General features: G+C 43.7%; 1 long non-coding RNA gene across 1 annotated transcript; it reads right to left on the bottom strand.

Moving 5' to 3' along the window:
* Nucleotides 1-2,534: 2,534 nt before the first annotated feature.
* Nucleotides 2,535-5,150, bottom strand: LOC142600987 (uncharacterized). The gene is made up of 3 exons (XR_012834523.1): nucleotides 5,029-5,150; nucleotides 4,228-4,261; nucleotides 2,535-3,146 (listed from the first exon to the last, which is right to left on the bottom strand). It is a non-coding gene; the product is annotated as an uncharacterized LOC142600987 (long non-coding RNA).
* Nucleotides 5,151-5,358: the final 208 nt, after the last annotated feature.

Below are 5,358 nucleotides of genomic sequence, written 5' to 3'. Positions count from 1 at the left end.
GGGGAGTGGAGCTCTGCAGAATGAGATAGAGAAGAGTAGTGGGGTCATGGGCTTGTTTTGTGCCAGATAAGCAACTTTCTCCTTTCTCCATTTTGCTGCTGCTCTTACCATGGCAGCGTGGCATCCCAATCAAATAGAGGAAGGGATGGATAAAAAAGATAATTAATCTCATTTTCTGCCAAAGAAGTTTGAACACCTTCAGTGGTTAATTTTGTATTTCCTCACTATGAGAGAGAGGAGGAGAAGAGCAGCAGAAGTTTCCTGTGTGACTGAGTACAGAGAGGTGGTGCACACTTCTGGAATAAGACACAGCAGTAGCTAGAAGTAAATAAGTAGGTGTAACAGCCCATTGAAGAAGGTCGTCATTCCTGGGAGAGTGTCTCAGTCACTGGATGAGACAGTCGAGCTTTCACTTGTCACCTGTTTGTGCTCCACTGAATCTGGCATTATTTTTTTTCAGAACATCGCTATTGCAAAGGCAGAGGTGACGTTTGCCCTCTCGCACACTCTCTTGGAAACTTAATGAGCGGTGGGCAGGGCCCCAGATGCAGCTGGAGGACTGGCAGGTTGTAAGGCAGCCCTCAGGCAAGCGAGTGTAAGTGCTCTAACCACTGAGTTATCACCATCTACAGCTGGATTTCAGGAGGAAGGAACAATCTCTGTTCCATCTTTGAAAGAAAGATAGAGGTAACTACCTTTAGGAAAGAATTCAGGAGCTCTGCCTCCCAAGGGGAAGAAAATGCATTCAGGTAGTGTTAAGTAAGGCGAAAACGTACCACTCAGCCTCCTGACTTTGGCCATTTCACTTTCCCACGTACTGTTTTTAGACGTAACTGTGAGGGGCTCTGAAGTGTATCCTGGCACTGGGCTGAGAACCTGCACCCGTGTCTGGATCTGGGCTGACTCATTCTTCACTCATGTCAGACAAGCTTGATAATAACGCACATTATAAAAACTAGCCTCAGACATGGAGTCTCTACCATGGAAGGACCAGCATTGTAAGACACCAAAATAGATTCTTTATAGACACTGCAATGATAATTAATGCTTCAGACTGCATTCCATGTCCAGACTGCAGTTTTAATTTTGCTTCAAGTCATCTTCATGTGCTCGACGACAAAATCTTTTTCACACTTATCACAGAGATAAGGAAAAATGACATTCAGAAAACCCAAGTAGAATTCTCATACATTTGAAGTTAAGCAAATAGGTAAATGCTTTCTGAGTAAGAAAATATGCGATTTGCCCATGATGGTAACACGTGGGTCTGGCAGAACACATACATTCTGAAGTAAAAACTTGAGCCCTAGAAACCAGTAGTAAAGCTTTCTTTGACTTCAGCATACTTCAGCTTTCACCACGCATCTTTTAATGCCCAATACTTTGCCTTAATCACATCATCCCTCCCTGCATGTGTGAGACTGAAGCATGTTTTTATGCCAGAGAACTTGGTTTCTACATATATATATATAGTATATCAAAAAGATTTAACACGTGCAAGGTTATTCAGGTCAAAAACTAGCTAGCATTAGAAGTTTTTCATTTCTTTTGTATTCACAAATGTGTCATATTAAATCATTCAATTAAGGGTAATCTCTTGGATTTCTTTTCTCTCCAACCAGTCAATATTCACAAGACAGTGGTTCTCTTTACAGAAGTGATGTTGTCACCTTGCTATAAATTTCCCATGAGGATGATCTAAAGCTTATTCTGACTTCCACTCCCAAGAAAATCCATACAGCAGAATTAGTGAGGAAGTCATTTGTCCTGGGCTGCAGAGCCTGACAATGGAGTAAGCAATAAAACGACATCCATGTAGTCCTTATTGGTCAGCTATCATACGTATGCATGCAGTTTATTTTTCTGACAAATAACACAAAGCCAGAGCTATTCAGATCTCTTCATGCAGTGTTTTTCAAGGGATTCACTATTTTTCAGAAATAAATGCAGTGATTTAACTGTTCCATCCCTCCTGACATTAATTGGATTTCTGTATTTCAGCCTCATGTATCACTTTTGAGTTACAGGAACAAATTTTAGCTTTGTCCCAGATTTTTATCTGTAGAGTGTGTCTGAGGAAGAGCTATTATTCACTAAGGTAGTACAGACTTGTATGGTTTCTGAGGCAGGAGCTGTTCCTGTAAAGACAAGAAGGCAATAATGTTCAATAATTTGAAGCTGAATCTCCTACTAAACTGTTTACACTGTCGGTGCTCAGGTTTTAAAGGTAGTTTTCGTTTTAGGAAATCTATACCCACTTGGGATCAGGAAAAGAAGTTCAACCTCATGTTGGCCCTGCAAGGCAACATGTATAATGCTGGGTTCTGGGGGTAACAGAAGCAGTATACCTGTGTCTCCCTTGTTCTGCTGATGCAGCTGGTCAGGAAGTGGGTGGGTGGCAAGGGAGGTTAATTTTACTGTCTCCAAGCATGTGAGAATCATGAGTAAGGCCTGAAAATACCATTTGTCTGACTCGATACTCATAGGATTTAAAAAAATAATGAAAAAGAAAGAATCAGTTTTAATTTCTCTTTTATTTATGATTTCTGAGTCTCCAGGCTACACACAGGTTTCATGTTCAAGCTTTTTTCCATGTATGGAAGGCATAGAGCAGTATACCGTTATAGAGCAAAGCTTAACTTCTCACCTAATCATATAATTTTTGAGCACGAACTTAAAAAATAGCAAATATGAAGTTTGCAATAAGGCAATAGGAACTGGCAACATGGAGAGGATGGAGAAACAGGCTGCCAGCCATACTAAAATGTCAAGAAAAGGGAACAATTTGTCACCACTACAGTACATTACTATCTCAGAAAAAGGGAAAACAAAAAAGCTACGTTTGTCAATGTTAGAGTTAATTCTGCAAGATCAGAAGAAAAATATCTGGTTTCATAACAGTTTGCTCTTACGAGCTAGCTCCCAGATGCTCACCTCTGTCCTCTGCCATGAACTCTTTCCCCCATGGCTGCAGCAGCAGCAGCAAACAGGTCAGACATCATCACCTCCATGCTGGAGCTACTGAAGCGTCGGCAGCTGTCCCATGCTCTGCTCCACCTGCCCGTCCTCGCAGCAGAGAACGGGATGTGGGACCTGGGACCAGCGCACTTCCCGCTCCCCTTCAGGGGCTGTCCCATACACTTCAGCTGGAGCAGTGTGTTGGTTTTGCGTGGCAAGGTTTTGGTAGCGGGGGGGCTACAGGGGTGGCTTCTGTGAGAAGCTGCTAGAAGCTTCCCCCATGTCTGATAGAGCCAATGCCAGCCGGCTCCAAGACGGACCCACCGCTGGCCAAGGCCAAGCCAATCAGCGCCTCTGTGATAACATATTTAAGAAAGAGAAAAACACTTAGAGAGCGCTTTTGCAGCCAGAGAGAGGAGTGAGAAGATGTAAGAACATCTGCAGACACCCAGGTCAGTGAAGAAGGAGGGGCAGGAGGTGCTCCAGGCGCTGGAGCAGAGATCCCCCTGCAGCCCATGGTGAAGCAGGCTGTCCCCCTGCAGCCCATGGAGGGAGGATGAGGGGGTGTAGAGATTCCACCTGCAGCCCATGGAGGACCCCACGCCGGAGCAGGTGGAGGCACCTGAAGGAGGCTGTGGCCCCGTGGGAAGCCCACGCTGGAGCAAGCTCCTGGCAGGACCTGTGGATCCGTGGAGAGAGGAGCCCACGCCAGAGCAGGTTTGCTGACAGGACTTGTGACCCCGTGGGGGACCCACGCTGGAGCAGTTTGCTCCTGAAGGTCTGCACCCCGTGGAGGAGACCCACGCTGGAGAAGGTCATGAAGGACTGTCTCCCGTAAGAGGGACCCCATGCTGGAGCAGGGGAACGATGAGAGGAGTCCTCCCCCTGAGGATGAAGAAGCGGCAGAAACACCGCGTGAGGAACTGACCGTAACCCCCACTCCCTGTCCCCCTGTGCCGCTGGGGGGGGCGGAGGTTGAAGCCGGGAGTGAAGTTGAGCCTGGGAAGATGGGAGGGGTGGGGGGAGGTGTTTTTAAGATTTGGTTTTATTTCTCATTCCTCTACTCTGTTTTGCTTAGTAATAAATTAGATGAATTCTCTCTCTAAGTTCAGTCTGTTTTGCTCGAGACGATAACTAGTGAGTGATCTGTCCCTGTCCTTATCTCGACCCACAAGCTTTCCATTATACCTTTTCTCCCCTGTCTAATGAAAGAGGGGAGTGATAGAGCAGCTCTGGTGGGCACCTGGCCTTCAGTCAGGGTCAACCCACTACAAGCAGCGAGCAGGGAATCACACCTGCATCTCTAACACAGAGCAGAGAAGATGAAGATGTATGCCTTATTCTCTGCTGCCCTAATCACTGGAGTAATTACTTTCAGCAGCACAACAGAACAGATTACATTTGAAATCAGTGAATTCGATTTGCGTAGAATTTACATGTTCTTTTTGTGATGTGTTCCTCATATTTACAGGGAAAATATATGAGAAAGCATTATTCATTATCCTAATTTGAGAACTCTTCTTTAATCAATGACTAGAAAAAAATGTAGTGGTGAAATTTTCTTTTCCTAATGAAAGCATTCTTACACCACCATTACCGGAATGGCTAGGGGTTTATTTTAAACTAACCATTATATCTTCATTTCTCTCATAAAAACCTTATGTAAATGCAGATATTCTCCTGCAAGGACTGGAAGTATATCCAACAACATATTATCAAGTGCCTTTGCCATCCCTAGGAGAATTTTGGATCTGACTGTGCTGTGAGTTTGTGTTATGAAAACAGAGGCAGATATGGTCCTTAGGCCAAAGATGCATAATGGGATGGTAGGTTGAATATTTAGCTCTAGCCCTTAATGAGAGAGAACATATAATTATTGGCTCTGAAATATTAATGTTTAGATTAAATTGTAATTAATATTCTTCTCTCTCTTTCCTTCAGGAGGAAGTATATTGCGCAAGTATATATGTCTGGTGATGCTTATTTACTCCCTTTAGTTCTTGACTGAGCTGTAGGGGCTGGTGCATTAGATTGGAGAAGAATCAAATTTCTCTTACATCCTGCCTTTACCTGCAAATGGAAGTTGATGTCTTCTGTGTGAGATGGTGGGAAATCTTCAAGTGATTATAACAGGGGAAGGACTCATTAGGGCTGAAAAATAAAATTAGTGATTTCATTCCATGAAAAAAAACCCCACAAGGTAGTTATACACAGGGGAGGATATCAATGGCTCAAAAAGTCAATTCCAGGACTATATCCTATGTATTTTCAAATTAATGCTATAACGATGGAAAGCACAGCATATATGAGAAATAAAAAGAATTGTAGAAAAGCAGCAACATTCAAAGCTAGAGGTACTGTTCATAAAAAAAAGGTTCATGCTAGATTTCTGCAGTAAAA

The sequence above is a fragment of the Balearica regulorum genome, chromosome 1 (assembly GCF_011004875.1).
Source record: "Balearica regulorum gibbericeps isolate bBalReg1 chromosome 1, bBalReg1.pri, whole genome shotgun sequence".
In the NCBI taxonomy this organism is placed as follows: Eukaryota; Metazoa; Chordata; class Aves; order Gruiformes; family Gruidae; genus Balearica; species Balearica regulorum.
Note: the sequence above shows the minus strand (reverse complement) of the source record. Positions and strands in the feature narration are given on the sequence as shown.